Consider the following 22,231-nt stretch of genomic DNA (forward strand, 5'->3'; position numbering starts at 1 on the left):
GAAATAAAATTATCGCCGCTTTTCGACCGAAAACGGCCGCTAAAGCTTCGATAATTTTTTATCGCCTCGTTGTAAATATGCCCCCATGTTCTTTGACCTCATAGCCGAATTTTCAGCCCATTCATCCAACATGCGTTGGTTAGGAGATTCATGTGAGGGGTTATGTATATCCTTAAGCCTCGTGGGATCATTTGTTTATCTACATAATCCTGGAGGGAGATGGCCTCCCACCATTTGGAGCTTTCTTGTTTCTTTAATTTTTCATATTTTCTAAGTTGGTTGTTCAGTCCATTGTCTTTGTTTGTAGCTGTTGATATTGCTGTAGGTCGCCCTTTGACTAGAGCACGTGCAAATAGTGATTGTGCTGCCACGCGTCTTTCATTTTCTTCCTCCATATTATTTGTGATTGGTTACAGAGTACTGTGTGTTGTTTCCTGTGCCTATGATGCACATCTTACTTGGGAAACACTAGGCGTTATTGCCTTTGGTGTTTAATGTCTTTCTTGTCCCCTTTGTGGCTACTGTGCTACTGCCAGACTTCCCGCACTCAGTTGGTGGTTCCTAATGCCGCAAGGTTCAATATGTGTTCCAAGGGTGACAGGGGGAGGGGAGAGAAGATGTTATCATATGAGAGTACTGGGTGACTATGTGGTTCAATTATATTTCCCGTAGTGGTAGTCCATTCAGTCACAATCGTATTTTCTACACAGTGAATAGTTCCAAATTCTGTACTCGTTTTTCCCCTTAACCGTTACTCCCTGCCACAGACGCAAGTACTCAGCCCCAACCGCCGTGCCTGTGAGGGAGCCCACACAGCCACAAGTGCAGGAGCAAACCCCCCTACCGGGAAATGACAACGGGGCCAAGCTTACCTCTGGACGCAGGGATCCTTGGCAATCCTTGGATATACGTGCTCCCAATCCGGAGTTCGCAGCCGGCTCATGAGCCCTCAATCGATATTAGAGTCCATAGAGTAGGGTTATTTCGGGAACGAGTCCATAGTTAGGTGGTGCATGACGCCGGTAAGCCCAAAAACGACAATTAATAATCCAAAAGTTTTCCAAATGAACGCACTCTCAAATTCTTGGATGTAAAGCAGGTAGCTCTTTATTGCTCGTTACGCGTTTCGACAAAAAGTTGTCTTGATCACACGAAAAGTACGGAAAAATGAGCGTGCATAAATAAAGATACAAACATGGTAATTGACAACGGACTATGGGTCACTTTCACCCTGCGTGGTAACTTGTCGGCCATTTTGTAATGTGCAAATAAATACATATAATGGCACTTAATACTATAATGTAGCATTGAAAGGTATTGACTTTTGATACCTGAAGTGCAAAATGAATAAATATAATGGTACTTAATATAGCATTGCATTGTATTAGCTATAATTACATGAAGTATATACATGAATGTTCGATCGCACATCGTTGAAGTGACGAGGCGATGAAATTGTGCTCATTGATTTAAACACTTTAAGGACTACGATTTGGATCACTGTTCATGTACTTTCCGTCAGACAATCAGCTGGCAGACGCACTTCGAGTGTTGTATTTACCATTTAACATACCATGTGCGATAATGAAGACATTACCGAAAAATGAATTTTCAGTAGCGCTAGTGGCATGTACCCATGTTACATAAATATGGCCATTGAATTATGGTTACACAGTATATCTTAGTGTGTACACCTTTCCTAGATATTACCGGGCAATAGTTCATCATTAATAGTGGTATCTGGTTAAAGTCTGTAACCCATAGTCCGTTGTCAATTACCATGTTTGTATTATTATTTATGCACGCTCATTTTTCCGTACTTTTTGTGTGATCAAAACAACTTTTTGACGAAACACGTAACGAGCAATAAAGAGCTACCTGCTTTACATCAAATATATAAATATATGTCGAAAACCAAATCGGTCTGGGAAACCGGTCTGATATTTGCGACGCACTCCTCTATTGGTGCTAGCGTTGAGGGTAGACCAAGACCCCCTAGTTAATTTCACATCCACTTTTGCAACAAAAGACGCTGCACTCCAGTCTCCGGTAAGAATTCTATACATGTTTATTGCACGTAGCAAACACCTACGCGTTTCAACACCTCCGATCAGTGAGTCCTTAATCAGTTCTAATCTTTATACATATTTCCCGTCCCGCCTTTTAGGAGGTATTCTGGGAAATGTAGTCTACATGTACATATGATCGCATAACAACTTGATGAAATTGTGCTCATTGATTTAAACACTTTAAGGACTACGATTTGGATCACCGTTCATGTCCTTTCCATCAGACAATCAGCTGGCAGACGCACTTCGAGTGTTGTATTTACCATTTAATATACCATGTGCGATAATGAAGACATTACCAAAAAATGAATTTCCAGTAGCGCTAGTGGCATGTAGCCATGTTACATAAATATCGCCATCGAATTAGGGTTACACAGTATATCTTAGTGTGTACACCTTTCCTAGATATTACCGGGCAATAGTTCATCATTAATAGTGGTATGTGGTTAAAGTCTGTGACCCATAGTCCGTTGTCAATTACCATGTTTGTATCTTTATTTATGCACGCTCATTTTTCCGTACTTTTTGTGTGATCAAGACAACTTTTTGACGAAACATGTAACGAGCAATAAAGAGCTACCTGCTTTACATCAAATATATAAATATATGTCGAAAACCAAATCGGTCTGAGAAACCGGTCTGATATTTGCGACTCACTCCTCTATTGGTGCTAGCGTTGAGGGTAGACCAAGCCCCCCTAGTTAATTTCACATCCACTTTTGCAACAAAAGACGCTGCACTCCAGTCTCCGGTAAGAATTCTATACATATTTATTGCACGTAGCAAACACCTACGTGTTTCAACTCCTCCGATCAGTGAGTCCTTAATCAGTTATAATCTTTGTACATATTTCCCGTCCCGCCTTTTATGAGGTATTCTGGGAAATGTAGTCTATATGCACATATGATCGCACAACAACTTTTCACTGTTCGTTGCATGAGAGGCAAAATTGTGAGCATATGGATGATTAACTGGGGGGGCTTGGTCTACCCTCAACACTAGCACCAACAGGTGAGTACGTCACAAATATCAGACCGCTTTGGTTTTCAACATTGTTGTAAAAGTGACAGCACCTGATACAAAGTATCCACACACCTGCAAGAAGGAGCTGATGTGAGAACTCTTCCGTGTTAATCTGAAAGGCAGCAGGAGGGAGAACAACAGTAAGCTATTTGATATACAGAAGTGTAACTAAAACCAAAACGGAAGAGGCGGAAAACAATCAAGGATAGGAGAAACAGTCGAACGCGGAGCATTAAAACATCCAATAGGGAGGAGCGCCGACATACGGAGTCGGAGGACGCTGAGTGATTGGAAGCCGCCCCAGGTAGGATAATGCTCATCTAATCGACTATTTTCAAGAATAATGTATCGATGTAGCTCGCATTATTACTAGAGTGAGCCAGTCTCCGGGTAACCATTTAAATTTTATTTACACTTCGATAGCAAACAACAGTGGGTGAGGGCATAACAACGAATAGCAGCTTGGAGATTAGAGCTGCCAAAAGTGCACTTAAATGCAGATGTTATTTTCATCCAACCAAAGTATGTCAACCGATAGGAATAAAAACACTGGGACACAAGTTTTCAATTTACAGCAGGCACTTTCACAAGTGGAAAAAATATATCACAAAGAAATAACTAAAAGCTGGGAAATAATTACACTGGAGAAATATGTAGAAATTGACAGAGTGTCGAGGGGACTTCGAATATTTACAATGCCAAACCATTGACGTATGACCAGAAATGCTGCTAGAATGGAGTGAGAACAATATGATTTGCTCAAAAAACATGATGAGGATTTTAATAAAATATGCCAAAATGGATGTAGAGGATCTAACCAAGTCCATAAAAGAAATAGAGGAGAAAATATCAACATATCTCACCATAGATGAGAGCAGCAAACTAAGGAAACAAATGGAAGATCAATTAGAAAAACATGAGTCAGACATAGAAGCCAGAAAACAACTAAAGTACTTAAGAGATGAACAGGATTATCTTAATGGAACAGTGTGTACATTTGCTAGACCATTCGCAGCATTGAAAAAACAACATGTTACAGATGCCAAAATAAAGGTGGTGCTACCAGCAGAGGAAATAAGTGAACCTGATATGGATTTCAGTGAAGGAGAAGCAGCCATGGAAGGTGTGACAAGAGCTACAAGAGGAAATGCAAAATGAAGGGGCTGAGGATGCATTATAGGTGGAGGCCCATCAAAAAACAACCAAAGAAGCACAGAAAAAGCAGAAGAGGGTATGGGAACAATTACTTACCACCTGCACAACAGACAGAAGAAGTAACAACAACATAATCACCAGAGGAGGGACATGAGGAAGAAGAAACAAATCTAGTAATCAATCTGTCAAATTATGAATTGAATAAAAATCAACTATCCATACTCAATAAATGTCTTTCCTTCTGTCCTGAGCAACATATAGACTTAGTGGAAACCAAAATAGACGTCTACAAATTTATAAGAAAAGTCAGATTAGTGAAATACTTCTCCAACAAAGAACCCAAACAGATAGCAGATACCACCAGCAGTCCACAAGACAACATAATAATAAAGCAAACGAGTGACATTAAACTAATGTTTGATTTCATGCATGATCGAAATGATGAAGACATGACAGAGACACTGATTATGGAACACTTAGAATGGGAACCTGATGACCACACACACAGTTCCTTTAAACCTAAGTCTAAATTTTGTCCCAATCTAACTCCTGGCAACAAAGTTGACATCTTTTATGATGCAGTTTTGAATGATCTTGAGAAAATCAAAATCAAAGACAGCAAAGTAAATCTTACAATATCAGAAAGGACGGCTTTGAAAAATCTATCAATGAATGAATCCATAATTGTGAAGCCAGCAGACAAAGGTGGTAATATTGTGATCCTAAATAAACAGGATTACATGAAAGAAGCATACAGACAATTAAATGACCCCAACAATTATAAAAAATTGCAATACAACCTTATGGAGACAATGATTTCTAATTTGAACTTGAAACTCAAAGGATGGTATGATGATACATTACTGAATGAGGAGGAATATCAATTTCTAACAGCCACTAACCCAATTAAGCCAACAATATACTCAATACCCGAGATTGACAAACCACTAAACAAGCCCCCCAGGAAGACCAATAGCATCCCGGTGTGGATCTATGTTTGAAAACATCTCAAAATATGTGGATTAGTATATCTTCCCTATGGTCACGCCACTATCATCATATCTCAAAGACAGTAGAGAATTTCTTAGAATAATATCTGAGATTGAATGGCAAAAGACTTACTTGTTTTTTTTATCATTGATGGAATCTCCCTATACACCTCAATTCAACACAAAACAGGATTAAATGCAGTGAGGTACTTTCTCAAACAAAGAAATATCAGAGAAGCTAAGCATTCAACCATGATCATAGAAATGATTAACATGTGCCTACACAACAATATCTTCTTCTTTAATCCTCAATTGTACCAACAAAACCTGCAGAACTGCAATGGGACTTTCCTTATACTCAGCTATGCAAATTTAACCATGGGCTGGTGGGAGAGGGAGATTGCATGGAATGACATATATGAACAACACTTAACAAAAATCATTATTGATTGTGATATATAGATGATCTTTTCCCAATTTGGAACGGAACACAGCAAGAATTTGAACAATATTTCGCAGCCATCAATAGAAATTATCATAATCTGAGATTTACATACAATATAAGTGATAGTAAAATTGACTTTTTAAACATCAGAGTATATGTCAAGAACCAAAAATTGGAAACAAGCATGTACAGGGAGCCAACTGAAACCAACAGTGTGCTGCATGGAACCAGTTTCCACCCGAAAACCCTGATCAGAAGTATCCCAAATGGGGAGTTTCTGCGCATAATAAGGAACTGCACAGAAGAAGGAGAGATTGTGGTCCAAAACACAAAAAGTGAAGACAAGATTCTCTCAGAGGAAATACCCGGCATCTTATGTTGAATAAGGAGCCGAAAAAACACAGATCAGAAAGAGGCAACAAATACTCATGGAGAAATCAGATCAGAAGAGCAAGAGTGGGGAAACAATCGGAATGATAACAACATACAACAAGTGTTAGAAAAACCCACACTCCCACACCGGAAGGGTGGTGGTGGGTTCTCCCAGACACACACTGTGGTAGCTTGGCTCGAGTGGTCAGGGGTCAGGCACCGTGTTAAGCATACGACATACCCACACAATAACCATGCGTGCATCCGTTCCAAAAACGACACTACACCTTAAAAATTATACTGAAAATATATCTCTTTATCTTCTTTTCTCTTAGTTGCTGATTAAATAAATAATAATACAATCACAGTACACAAGGCTTTTCCTTAAAAAGTGCAGGTCCAATAAATAATAACACTTTACAGGTGCAATAAACAGGATCAGGTCAAATAAATACTGTGAGGGAATAAATACTGTGCAGGAATAAGTTAGCTCAGGACAATAAATACATCACAGGAATAACTTAGATAAATACAATAAATACAGTACCCTCAATAAATAATATCAGCCAACAATGACATTTGTAAAATCAGATCACATTTAAAATACTATGGGCTGATTTGGCCCAGTCACAGCTTGTGGTTAGGTGGATGGCCTGAGGGGTATACTCCCTGGCTTGGACAAGGCTGAGGCCTAAACTGAGGTAGATCAAGGGGGAATCTAGAGATCTGGCTCTCCCACACTACACAACCCCTCTGTATTAGTCTCAGCTCACCCCTGGCACAATCAAGCTGGTTCCAGCACCTCTCTAGCCCCTAGGAGAGTCTCTCAGGGCTCCACATGGCCTTAGGCGCCCTCTATTCCACTTACTGCCCTTTTTATGAAGCTCTGACGGCGCTGGAGTCGTGTCGACGCCGTGAGGCGGCTCCGGTTCGATGTCGGCGGCCTCGGCTCAATGACAGTTCTTGTCGACGCCGGTATGCGGTTCCGATTCGATGTCGGCGGCCTCGGTTCGATGTCGGCTCCGGTTCAATGACGTCGGGCAGTCTTGGCTCGATGTCGACTTCCGACGGCTCCGGTTCGATGTCGGCGGCCTCGGCTCGATGTCGACCTCCGGTTCGATGACGTCGGCTGTCTTGGCTCGATGTCGACTTCCGACGGCTCCGGAGTGCGATCTCCACTCCCGACCTCCGGTGCTCCTTTCCTCAGGTTCCGGCGACTCCGGAGTGCGACCTCCACTCCCGACCTCCGGCACGATTCCCTTCAGGTTCCGGCGACTCCGGAGTCCGATCTCCACTCCCGACCTCCGGCACGCTTCACCTCGGTCTCCGGCGACTCCGGAGGGCGGACTTCACTCCCCCGTCGACGCCGCACACTCGACCTCGGGTGACTTCCTCCTCGACCTCTGGTACTCTCCACGACCTCCGTCGGCGCCCTCTCTCGACCTCTGGCGGCTCCGGGTACGACGTCTGCTTTCCAGTCAGCGCCGCTTCTCCACCTCGGGCTCCAGGTCTCTAGGCTTCTCGACGTCGGACTTCAGGTAGTTACCAGTAACCAGGTCAGGTGCTTGCTGTTCTTTACTTTTAAGGCCTGTTCCTGCTGTCCAGGTCCTTAAGATGGTTTTTCTTGCTTTCTCCCACACAGGGCTCCAGGCTGGGCTCAGTCAGTAGGGACTAGTATCAAGGGTGGGTTTATGGACCCCACTCCAGGCACAAGTTTCCACCCCTGCTGCCTCACTCCTTCCTCCTTCAGGTTTCTGCTGCTCTCTCTTCACCAGTCAGGTGCCAACTGCCAACTCCAACTGTGAACTCTGGCTTAGCTTCCCAACATTCCAAACCGCCTCCAACTGTCACAGGGTTCCAGAATGTTGCAGAAGGTTCTAGTAGGTTCCAGTGGGTTCTGATGATGTCACAGGTGGCCACCATTTTGTGCTCCAGGCCCTCAGACAGAAGTTCCAGGGGTAGATAAAATGGCTCCCTGAATCTGCATCAATACTAAAAAGTCTGGTGGTTCCCAAAAAGGAAAAATACTAACAGGGTTTGAGGCAAAAGTGGGACAAAATAAATAATGATGAGGAGGGACCACCCAAAGGGCTGACAGGTCTAACAACAAGGAACATCAACTGATACAAAAGATATTTAAGAAGCAGTGGAACATTCTGACAAGTGACAAAGACATTGCAAAAGCGGTAGGGAACAAACCACAAATAACATATGGAAAAGTTTGCTCCCTTCAAGATCGACTAGTAAGAAGCCACTTTTCTAACCAACAACAAGGAAGTTGGTTTCAACAACAAAATAGAGGTTTCTTCAAATGTAACAACTGCAAGGCATGCAGGTTTGGGGAAAATATGAGGAACATTAGAGATCCGAATGGAAAAGAAATCCCAATTGATTATAAAATAACCTGCAACGCACAATTTGTGGTGTATGTCATTGAGTGTATCTATGGTTTGAAATACATGGGAAGCACAATCTGCCCGTTTAAGAAAAGAATATTAGAACATACGTGGGCTGTTTAACACAAAGACTCAAGCTATACAACTGTGAAGCATCATGTCCAACACCATGACAACAATTGAAAAACCTTAAGATATTATGGAATTTCACATGTTTCTAAAAATGAGAGAGGTGGGGACAGAACATCACAACTACGCAGACTAGAAAGCAAATACATCATAAGACTCCATACAAAAATACCATTCGGCCTTAACAAAATGAAGAACTGTATGTACACTTATAACATAAATTACATTCATGAAAACTGTGTGAGTATGGACAGTGAACAGAATGAGGTGCCCAGTGTTGATTACAAATACAATATATGGGTATATATACCTGTTAGTAAGTAGGGTTGCAGTAACATTCAAAAGATCAATCTTATAATATAAATTAAACAGTACATTTAGGATTATGATTGATATATGCAAGTACTAAATAGGTACAATGTGAGAGAAAACAAAGGTACCAAGCATCCCGTTTCCTACGTATCCCTATAACACACATCTAAACAAGGCACTCAGCCATCGAAAATCATGTGTGTAAATATTTCACACTGTTGGACTCCATGGAATAAAATTAAAATTAAAAAGGTCCAATTACTCACCGGAGTGCAGCGTCTTTTGTTGCAAAAGTGGATGTGAGATATATCTATCTCTCTCTCTCTCTCTCTCTCTCTCTCTCTCTCTCTCTCTCTCTCTTTCTCTCTCTCTCTCTCTTTCTATATATATATGTATATATATATATATATATATATATATATATATATATATACACATATATATATTTATAGACGAAGCGACGAGGATTGGTAAGCGGGTTTCATTGTTTAACTCGCAGTTCTGTAATATCTTCTGGCAGGACGAAGGGGGATTATAACAAGATATAAATGACACTCCGTCTCTGAATCATGTTCAATGTATCGGAACGCCGCGAAGCGGCAGAAGGCATGTTCAAAAGGAGTACATCAATGAATTCACAACGAGTCGGCAGTAAAGTGGTACCAGCCAATACGAACTTAACATCTAAATTTACAGCATTAGAACGATTATATGAGCGAGAACACAGAAAGTGGTGGGAGGCTACCTCCCTACAAAGTTACATCGACGTGGATCGGGTACCGAAAGGTTTACGTATTTACACCATCCCGGCCTACGAAAATCCGGACCCCAAACTTCTGGATGAATGGGCTGCTCACACAGCCGAGTCAAGTAAGGGGATGCTGCTCATACTAGTTAAGTTCGCATGGAGTGATAGAGACAAAGCATTATTGGAAATTGAAAAGATAGAAACAGATATAGAGAAAGAGGAGGATAAGAAGAAAATCGAGGAACTAAGAGAACAGATGAAAAAAAGACTCATTAAATACGAAGCCAAAATCAAGCAAAGAAAACAAGAAAAGTTTGAAAGGGACGAACGTGATTATGCCCAGGGTAGGGTACTCACCTTTGCGAAAAAGTTCGAAGGGCCTCGTAAAGAACTGAGAGCCACTGGGAACACACCCACAGCAATAAGAGTCGATACCTCTGAGTCTGAAGTAACAGGTGGGGAGTCTTCGGATGATGGAAGCAATCAGATGATGGCGAAGACCCCTTTTCAAGAGGAATTTCGCATCATGAGACAAACCTGGCTGCGAGGTGGCAAAAGCAGACCGCCGGAGGCAGAAAAAGACAAACAAGGAGGGGCAGTTGGAGCAGGAGGTTCAAACGCCCCAACCAGGGCAACCCGCAACAGGAAAGGGAAGAAATGGATGTAGATAACCTAACCATCGTGAACCTGACATCCAAGACTCTAACTAACACGGAAGAACAAGTGTTAAAATTAGGTCTTACCTTTTGCCCTTCCAACAAAATGGAATATACGCAAACACGTATCGACCTCTTCAAACTTACCCGCAAACTAAAGCTTCATAAATACTTCAAGTCTAAACCAAACTTTCTCAAACAAAGAAAGAAATTGAATGAACCATCCACAATGGATGCACTAACCGGTGAAGATTTAGCAGCCTTGGAAGTCATGGAATCGCTGAGAGCGGACAATCAAGTGGATATTGTCCAGGACAAAACAGATCAATTACAGAGAACATTGCTACTGGGATTTGACCAGGAAAAAGACATAAGCAATTTCAAACCTACGTCTCAATTTTTGCCTCAGTTACCTCCGGATGCAATTGACGTCTTTGCAGAGGCAGTCAATAAAGATCTCATACGACTGCAGAAACGACAACCGGATTTGAAGAAAACTCAGAATCTAACTAAAGAGCAACGCGAGGCCATAGAAGGCCTGAGTAAGGACAGCACGATCATCTGCAAGCCTTCCGATAAAGGCGGAAACATAGTCTTACAAACTAGAGAAGACTATCAAATCGAAGCACTGAGACAATTATCTGACACTAACTGCTATCAGAAGATTTCTAAAGATGTGTACTTGGGCAGTATACAAAGATATCACGATATGATCAAACTATGGCTGGATAAATCGATGTTGGACATGGAGGAATATTTATTTCTCCGTTGTCTAAATCCAGTAGTGCCGACTTTTTACCATATCCCCAAAATTCATAAAAGCCGCACGAAACCACCAGGAAGACCTATTGTTTCCTCACAAGGAGGACTTACTGAACATTTGTCAACCTTTATTGATTTCTTCCTTTTTCCCTTGGTTAAGACACTACCCGTGTATATTAAAGACTCACAGGATTTCCTCATGCTCATTGAGAAACAACAGTGGAGTCCGGGATACAAATTGATTGTACTAGATATTACTAGTCTGTATACTCGAATCCAACATGAACATGGCCTGGAGGCAGTGACACATTTTTTGAAAAAGAAACCATTAAAATTCACTGAGCATAATGTTATGATTCTCCAATTCACAGAATTTTGTCTGAAAAATAATATCTTTGTTTTTGGTGAGGATTTCTACCGGCAAATCTCAGGTACAGCGATGGGCACCTGCTTTGCTCCCAGCTACGCAAATTTATTCGTGGGCTGGTGGGAGGAGCAGGTGTCCAGAGCGTCTAACGATGCCACCATGGGAAAGGTAATCTCCTGGCATCGTTATATTGACGACCTCTGTATAATTTGGGATGGTTCAGAACAATCAGCCAGACAATTCATTGATGATCTAAATGAGAATGTAGTGAATTTGGAATTTAGTGGAACAATTAGTTCAGAGTCAGTGAATTTTTTGGATCTTAAAATCAGTATAGACAGCAACCAAATACATGTGTCACTATACCGTAAACCAACGGCAGGTAACTCATTGTTACACGCGACTAGCAACCATCCATCAGGGTTGATTAAAAGTATCCCCTATGGGGAATTTTTAAGATTGAAGCGTAACAGCACTAGAGAAGTGGACTTTGAAATAGCTACTCAGGCTAGTGTTACCAGGTTTCTTGCCAGAGGCTATAATAGAGCTCTTCTGGACATGACCCTTAATAAGGTGAGGAGTATGTCCCGACAAGATCTATTTACCAAGGAAAGAAGGAGAAAAAACGAAATGGGAATCAATAAATTCAGGATGATAACTACTTTTTCGAGTGATGCCAACGAATTAAGAACTATCATGAGAAGAAATTGGCATATCCTCAAAACTGATAGCATCATAGGTCCAGACATTCCATCTACTCCTTTGTTAACTTTTAAAAAGGCCAGATCATTAAAAGATGGCCTTGTTCAAAGTCACTTTTTTTCAAAACCAAACACAGGGGGGACCTTGAGGGATCTCAGGGGTTTTTTCCCCTGTGGTAAATGTAAGGCCTGTGTATACAGTAGAAGAACTCTAACGTATCAGGTCATGGGTCTCAAAAAGCCAAAAACCATAAATAAGTTTCTCACATGTAATAGCGCCTATGTGGTTTACTGTCTTGTATGCCCATGTGGACTGCGATACATCGGCAGTACTATTCATCCAGTGAAAATAAGAATTCTAGAACACATGAGAGCGATAGCAAAAAAGGATGCAACCTATTCAATGGCAAGACACTTCTCTGAGAAACATGGCAGCGACAGGGAGCTGCTAAGGTTCTTTGGGCTAGATCAGGTACCTGCTAATGTTAGAGGAGGAGACAGGATTAAACAACTACGTAGACTTGAATCGAGGTATATCATTGACCTGAGCACTAAGATACCAAACGGATTGAACATAGGAGAAGAATTGGCTGTGCATTTGGGTGATTAATGAATCAATTTCTGTGTCAACAAAGAATGTTATGATTATCAGATATTTTTTAATATTTAAAGTGTAATTGATGTACTCATGGTGATTGGTTTTATGACAGGGTCGTGATGTACAATGGAAATGCGAAATGTAAGCCGATACACGGCAGGATAAAAGAATTGAACTCAGGTCTCAGCCAATAAACGGCATGATCAATATTGAGATGAGAATGGGGATTACTATAACCTCTTACCCATTAATAATATATATATATTGTTGGCTTCGCTTTGTGAATTACCTAGTGAGGTTTGTCCCGTATATCGGGCCCATTGAGGAATTGCATTCTCCAATATGGCGTTAAGACATACGAGTTCAATGGTCTGTCTTTGATTTCCATGCAAAATGTAAAGTGCATCATGTGACCTATGCCGTAATTTTAAAGGTGAGCCGCGTTGTGGCGCGAAACTTAAAAACATAAGACTAAGGCGTCAGCCGAAACGCGTCATGTTTTAAGAGCGGAGAATTGAATAAATTTGAAAGAATAATCCCCCTACGAGTGCTTGCCTTGTTTCTGGAAGGAGGAAGGAGTGAGCGATCATATATATATTTATCTCCAAGTCCAAGACCCATAATCCGCTCACCGGAAAAGATCTGAGCACATGCGGGTTAGAGAGCTTGCAGATTTTATTCTGACCAGCATGACGCGGTTCAGCACAACTGCCTTTTTCAAATGCTATTGTTATGGGTGTTGCACATCTTCATGTTTTAAACAAAAATTCCCTCTCAGTGATTGGTGGAAATTCAAAAGTGGAAGTTGAAAGAATACCACGATCTCAGCACTTCGAGTCCCTTTATGCAGGCGCTGTTGCCAAGTACCTTAATTGCCACTTCCTCTTTTACATTCCCACTAATAGACCCACTCAGAGACCCATGTACCCACTCACAGACCTAGTCAGACACTCAGGCACCCACTCACAGACCGTCTCAGACATTCACACTTCCACTCAGAGACCCACACAGAGATTCAAGCACCCACTCCCAGACCCACTCAGAGTCTCACACACCCACTCACAGACTCACTCAGAGACCCATGAACCCACTCATAGACCCACTCAGAGACTAATGCATCAATAACAGATCCCCTCAGACACTCCTGCACCCACCTACAGACCCACTCAGGCATTCATGCACCCACTCACAGACCCACTCAGACAGTCATTCACCCACTTGCAGACCCACTCAGACACTCACACACCCACTGACATACCCAATCAGAGACTCATGCACCCATTCACAGACTACTCAGTGACCCCTGCACCCAATTTCCTATCCACTCACACACCTACTCATAGACCCACTCAGAGACTGATGCACCCACTCACAGACCTACTCACAGACCCATGCAACCACTCAAAGACCCATTCAGACACTCACATGCCCACTCACAGACCCACACAGAGACTCATGCCCCCACTCACAGACCCACTCAAACTCATGCACCCATTCACAGACCCACTAAGAGACTCATGCACCTACTCACAGACTCACTCAGATACTTATTCACCCACTAACAGACCCACTCAGACACTCAAGTATCCACTCACAGATCCACTCAGAGACTCATGCACCCACTCACAGATTCACTTAGACACTAACACACCCAATCAGATGTACAGAGTCATTTATATAGTTGTGAATTTTAAATGTGCTGGTGTCTGTTGAATGTCTGTTCTTGTTTGGCATTTTCACAACATAATCCTGAATTTGAAAAAAAAGTTTTTTCAAAAAGAAAATGAACCAGTGTTTGGGAAATAGGGTGAATCTGATAAGAGCCTTTGTGTTTATTGTATGTAGATGATAACTGCACATAAAACATGATTCAGTTGTTCAAGTTGTTGAGGAACACCCTGTTGCCATTTTCTGGGAAGTGAACTCTCTCTCTTCTTTATATATGCTTCAAGTCAAAACACAAGTTGTTGTGGTAGATAGAACCTCTGGGCCCGATTCACAGAACTAACTTAAGACAAAATCCTAAACTTACTACCATTTTCGTATTCACAGAAGGCACTTACTCATTTTGTTATTCATAGAAGACACTTACTCACTTCGGTATTCACAGAAGTCAGGAGTCCTAACTTTAGGACTCCTAAATGCCTTCTGTGAATACCGAAAGTCTTAAAATTAGGATTTTTCTCAGTTTAGGAGTCCTAAAGTTAGGAGTCCTAACTTTACTACTACTAAACTGAGAAAAATCCTAATTTTAAGGCTTTCGGTATTCACAGAAGGTATTTAGGAGTCCTAAAGTTAGGAGTCCTAACTTTACTACTACTAAATTGAGAAAAATCCTAATTTGAAGACTTTCGGTATTCAAAGAAGGCATTTAGGAGTCCTAAAGTTAGGAGTCCTAACTATACTACTACTAAACTGAGAAAAATCCTAATTTTAAGACTTTCGGTATTCACAGAAGGCATTTAGGAGTCCTAAAGTTAGGACTCCTAACTTCTGTGAATACCGAAATGAGTAAGTGCCTTCTGTGAATACCAAAATGGTAGTAAATTTAGGATTTTGTCTTAAATTAGGTCTGTGAATCGGGCCCATTATTATGGTCGCTGAGGAATGCAGAAACAGTTTTATTGGCAGAATTCCTGGCTTTGTCTATCTGTGGACTGTTTGAACAATGGCAGTGTTATAACGGCAGCCATCTTATCATAGCAAATTATACATTCAGATAATGACGAGCTTAATCACTGTGCAGGATTGCAGCATTATTAACCATGCATGATTCAATATTCAATGCTTTTTCTAAAAAATATATATTACAATAATTGTCAATACTTATGTATCGAACCTACATTGTAAGTAGTCGCATAGCTAATATTCCATTTGGTTAAGTTATCGATTGGCTTTTTTCAATATATAGATGTTATTTGAGTAAAATACCCTCAACAATGCGCTAATCATAACAATTCTACATCCAAACTGTATGATTTTTTAATCCAATCCAACGCCAATAATACAGCCCAGAATTTAAATATGTGGCGATTTATAATGCTTTGACATATATTTGGTACACAAATTAAATCCTAGTGGGTTTTCATTCCAAAGAATGGATACAGAATTATGGAAAATACTGATTCTCATATCCTCCATTGTAACTCTCCAACTCTTATTTTCAAGTTGAAGACTTTTCAAGTGAACAGTTATTCTATCGTCATATTGTAGCTCGTTCCTACAGACAGCAGTCCGTGCCAAATGTGAAAGAATCAATGGTTCTCAACCAATCAATGAATAAGTGTACAAACCTGAAAGTGAAAGAACATAAAATTTAAATTAAAATCCAATTCATCTTCAATTATTCAGCTAACAATTGTTTCTAACAAGTTAATTATGCAAATGTACCAACAATTCCTCATTTGAGTTTAATCCCAAAGGGGTCATAGTTTCAACATCTTTAATATATCTTGACTCCAATTTACGTAAGGTTAGTAATATATTCCCACCTCGGGTATTCTCTGACACCGCATTAATCACAACCATCCTCAAAAGTTTCTCATTTTGAAAATGTTTGTGAATACCGAAAGTCTTAAAATTAGGATTTTTCTCAATTTAGTAGTAGTAAAGTTAGGACTCCTAACTTTAGGACTCTTAAAGGCCATCTGTGAATACCGAAAGCCTTAAAATTAGGATTTTTCTCAGTTTAGTAGTTGTATAGTTAGGACTCCTAACTTTAGGACTCCTAAACTGAGAAAAATCCTAATTTTAAGACTTTCGGTATTCACAGAAGACATTTAGGAGTCCTAAAGTTAGGACTCCTAACTTCTGTGAATACCGAAGTGAGTAAGTGTCTTCTGTGAATACCAAAATGAGTAAGTGCCTTCTGTGAATACGAAAATGGTAGTAAGTTTAGGATTTTGTCTTAAGTTAGTTCTGTGAATCGGGCCCTATAGGTCTCCCTGGTGGAACGGTAGGGTGTTTGCGAATCTTTCGTAGAAGATATAAAATTGCAATTTAGGATAATCTCTTTTTAAAAAACAGTATTCTTGCCATGTGATAATACCTGTTTCCTGCCATTCAGAACGTTTTTGCCATTTGGTAGTTATACTAGCATTGTAAGTGGCTGTGTCACATGTACAATAAAATTTAGCATCACTGAGCTGTTTTTTAGCCTCATCAATGTACAATTGTTTGTCCCACAAAACAATATTGCCACCCTTATCTGATGGACGTATTACCATACTAGTATTTTTGGACAATGATAGAATAATGTTCCGTTGTTTATATGACAAGTTGTAGTTTGTAGTCTTGTTGTTAAACCACACCATGTTTTTGTTTAATCAATTCTTCGGTAACAACGTCATGGAAGGTGTCGATGGAGTCATGGGATAAATTAGGATAAAACACAGATCGTGGTTTGAATGATGTATATGCTGCTTTGTCTGTGATAATTTCTGACCAACCCTGTACTTCTTGTTCCTCTGTGTTGGTTCCGAAAGGTCCTCCTAACTCTAATACTGTTTGTAATATGTTGGCATCGCCAACTGTGAGCCCCGGTTGTATAGGGCTGTTGTAGGTTTGTAGGGTATCTGACTGTGCTCCGCTATATTTTAACATGTGCCACTTTGTTAGCTTGATTTTCCTTATGAATTTTAAAATATCTATGCGAGTGTTAGCATAGTTGAACAGTTCTGTAGGAAAAAATGTTAAGCCAAGGCACAGGGTTGTTTTTTCAAATTCGGACAATGTACGTGAAGAAAGATTTACAATAGTTTTGTTTACCGTTTTGGCATCCATCATTATTGTGTTTTCTTTGAGCCTCTTCTTCTTGTTCCCATGGGCTCTGTATTTTTTGGATCTGTGTTTCCGTTTGAGGCGTCTTTGTTTGCTGCGCCCCTGCCTCTGCCTCTTCCTCTCCCTCGGCCTCTTCCTCGTCCCCGAGTCGGTGGAGTTTGTGTTGGGGTCGTTTTCCCTGATTGTCAACTCTTCTTCATTACTGTGAACTTGTCTAAAAAAGTTGCATGGCGATTTATTATTTCCACTTCTGATGATGAACTGGCTGTATGCACTGAAACGTCAGTATCTGAATTGCTGGCCTCTTTCTGCATTGTTACAATTTCATTAACATCAATTGTGTCCTTGTGTGTGATTGTCTGATTGTACAGGTGGTCATACTAATGGCTATTGGTAAGAATACGTCCCGTCTCGTAATCTGTGCAGTCTCTGTGTAACTTTCTCTTCAATCTCTGTTAATTCCTTGAGTATTCTGTCTCTATCATCCCATGCATACTTTATGAGTATACTCATCATGGGGCATATCAACAACAACCGGCGATAATTATCGCTGAGCGCACTTAGCGCTCGGATAATTATCACCGGCTAGCGCCGATTTTTATCGCTCAGATAGCGTGCTATTAGCAACGCTTATCTCATCAGCGATAAAAATCCTAGCGCTAACTGGCTAACGTGAGATTATCGCTGGAAACCCAGCGATAATCTCACGTTAGCTAGTTGATAGGGACTCACAAACTTAGCCATGATATCCACCTTCCATAGGATATCATGGCTAAGTCAGTCCTGAAGCAGGTGTTAGGAAAGTAGCGATAACAGGTGTTATCGCTACTTTTCCTGACGCTATGCTTCATAGCGTGGGGCTTGATGATAGGAGAAATGTCGCTTAGCGACATTTCTCCTATCATGTCAGGTCAGGAACGCCCACTTTGCATCTCACTAGAGATGCAAAGCTGGGCGTTAGACATCCCCACGCTAAAGCAAGGTTTCACGCGTTAGTGTGGCCTTGCTAATATAGCAATAAAATTATCGCCGCTTTTCGGCCGAAAACGGCCGCTAAAGCGGCGATAATTTTTTATCGCCTCGTTGTAAATATGCCCCCATGTTCTTTGACCTCATAGCCGAAGTTTCAGCCCATTCATCCAACATGCGTTGGTTAGGAGATTCATGTGAGGGGTTATGTATATCCTTAAGCCTCGTGGGATCATTTGTTTATCTACATAATCCTGGAGGGAGATGGCCTCCCACCATTTGGAGCTTTCTTGTTTCTTTAATTTTTCATATTTTCTAAGTTGGTTGTTCAGTCCATTGTCTTTGTTTGTAGCTGTTGATATTGCTGTAGGTCGCCCTTTGACTAGAGCACGTGCAAATAGTGATTGTGCTGCCACGCGTCTTTCATTTTCTTCCTCCATATTATTTGTGATTGGTTACAGAGTACTGTGTGTTGTTTCCTGTGCCTATGATGCACATCTTACTTGGGAAACACTAGGCGTTATTGCCTTTGGTGTTTAATGTCTTTCTTGTCCCCTTTGTGGCTACTGTGCTACTGCCAGACTTCCCGCACTCAGTTGGTGGTTCCTAATGCCGCAAGGTTCAATATGTGTTCCAAGGGTAACAGGGGGAGGGGAGAGAAGATGTTATCATATGAGAGTACTGGGTGACTATGTGGTTCAATTATATTTACCGCAGTGGTAGTCCATTCAGTCACAATCGTATTTTCTACACAGTGAATAGTTCCAAATTCTGTACTCGTTTTTCCCCTTAACCGTTACTCCCTGCCACAGACGCAAGTACTCAGCCCCAACCGCCGTGCCTGTGAGGGAGCCCACACAGCCACAAGTGCAGGAGCAAACCCCCCTACCGGGAAATGACAACGGGCCAAGCTTACCTCTGGACGCAGGGATCCTTGGCAATCCTTGGATATACGTGCTCCCAATCCAGAGTTCGCAGCCGGCTCATGATCCCTCAATCGATATTAGAGTCCATAGAGTAGGGTTATTTCGGGAACGAGTCCATAGTTAGGTGGTGCATGACGCCGGTAAGCCCAAAAATGACAATTAATAATCCAAACGTTTTCCAAATGAACGCACTCTCAAAGTCTTGGATGTAAAGCAGGTAGCTCTCTATTGCTCGTTACGCGTTTCGACAAAAAGTTGTCTTGATCACACGAAAAGTACGGAAAAATGAGCGTGCATAAATAAAGATACAAACATGGTAATTGACAACGGACTATGGGTCACTTTCACCCTGCGTGGTAACTTGTCGGCCATTTTGTAATGTGCAAATAAATACATATAATGGCACTTAATACTATAATGTAGCATTGCAAGGTATTGACTTTTGATACCTGAAGTGCAAAATGAATAAATATAATGGTACTTAATATAGCATTGCATTGTATTAGCTATAATTACATGAAGTATATACATGAATGTTCGATCGCACATCGTTGAAGTGACGAGGCGATGAAATTGTGCTCATTGATTTAAACACTTTAAGGACTACGATTTGGATCACTGTTCATGTACTTTCCGTCAGACAATCAGCTGGCAGACGCACTTCGAGTGTTGTATTTACCATTTAACATACCATGTGCGATAATGAAGACATTACCGAAAAATGAATTTTCAGTAGCGCTAGTGGCATGTACCCATGTTACATAAATATGGCCATTGAATTATGGTTACACAGTATATCTTAGTGTGTACACCTTTCCTAGATATTACCGGGCAATAGTTCATCATTAATAGTGGTATCTGGTTAAAGTCTGTAACCCATAGTCCGTTGTCAATTACCATGTTTGTATTATTATTTATGCACGCTCATTTTTCCGTACTTTTTGTGTGATCAAGACAACTTTTTGACGAAACACGTAACGAGCAATAAAGAGCTACCTGCTTTACATCAAATATATAAATATATGTCGAAAACCAAATCGGTCTGGGAAACCGGTCTGATATTTGCGACGCACTCCTCTATTGGTGCTAGCATTGAGGGTAGACCAAGACCCCCTAGTTAATTTCACATCCACTTTTGCAACAAAAGACGCTGCACTCCAGTCTCCGGTAAGAATTCTATACATGTTTATTGCACGTAGCAAACACCTACGCGTTTCAACACCTCCGATCAGTGAGTCCTTAATCAGTTCTAATCTTTATACATATTTCCCGTCCCGCCTTTTATGAGGTATTCTGGGAAATGTAGTCTATATGTACATATGATCGCATAACAACTTGATGAAATTGTGCTCATTGATTTAAACACTTTAAGGACTACGATTTGGATCACCGTTCATGTCCTTTCCATCAGACAATCAGCTGGCAGACGCACTTCGAGTGTTGTATTTACCATTTAATATACCATGTGCGATAATGAAGACATTACCAAAAAATGAATTTCCAGTAGCGCTAGTGGCATGTAGCCATGTTACATAAATATCGCCATCGAATTATGGTTACACAGTATATCTTAGTGTGTACACCTTTCCTAGATATTACCGGGCAATAGTTCATCATTAATAGTGGTATGTGGTTAAAGTCTGTGACCCATAGTCCGTTGTCAATTACCATGTTTGTATCTTTATTTATGCACGCTCATTTTTCCGTACTTTTTGTGTGATCAAGACAACTTTTTGACGAAACACGTAACGAGCAATAAAGAGCTACCTGCTTTACATCAAATATATAAATATATGTCGAAAACCAAATCGGTCTGAGAAACCGGTCTGATATTTGCGACGCACTTCTCTATTGGTGCTAGCGTTGAGGGTAGACCAAGCCCCCCTAGTTAATTTCACATCCACTTTTGCAACAAAAGACGCTGCACTCCAGTCTCCGGTAAGAATTCTATACATATTTATTGCACGTAGCAAACACCTACGTGTTTCAACTCCTCCGATCAGTGAGTCCTTAATCAGTTATAATCTTTGTACATATTTCCCGTCCCGCCTTTTATGAGGTATTCTGGGAAATGTAGTCTATATGTACATATGATCGCACAACAACTTTTCACTGTTCGTTGCATGAGAGGCAAAATTGTGAGCATATGGATGTGAAATTAACTGGGGGGGCTTGGTCTACCCTCAACACTAGCACCAACAGGTGAGTACGTCACAAATATCAGACCGCTTTGGTTTTCAACATTGTTGTAAAAGTGACAGCACCTGATACAAAGTATCTACACACCTGCAAGAAGGAGCTGATGTGAGAACTCTTCCGTGTTAATCTGAAAGGCAGCAGGAGGGAGAACAACAGTAAGCTATTTGATATACAGAAGTGTAACTAAAACCAAAACGGAAGAGGCGGAAAACAATCAAGGATAGGAGAAACAGTCGAACGCGGAGCATTAAAACATCCAATAGGGAGGAGTGCCGACATACGGAGTCGGAGGACGCTGAGTGATTGGAAGCCGCCCCAGGTAGGATAATGCTCATCTAATCGACTATTTTCAAGAATAATGTATCGATGTAGCTCGCATTATTACTAGAGTGAGCCAGTCTCCGGGTAACCATTTAAATTTAATTTACACTTCGATAGCAAACAACAGTGGGTGAGGGCATAACAACGAATAGCAGCTTGGAGATTAGAGCTGCCAAAAGTGCACTTAAAGTGCAGATGTTATTTTCATCCAACCAAAGTATGTCAACCGATAGGAATAAAAACACTGGGACACAAGTTTTCAATTTACAGCAGGCACTTTCACAAGTGGAAAAAATATATCACAAAGAAATAACT

This window comes from Triturus cristatus, chromosome 2_2, assembly GCF_964204655.1.
Source record: "Triturus cristatus chromosome 2_2, aTriCri1.1, whole genome shotgun sequence".
NCBI classification, from domain to species: domain Eukaryota; kingdom Metazoa; phylum Chordata; class Amphibia; order Caudata; family Salamandridae; genus Triturus; species Triturus cristatus.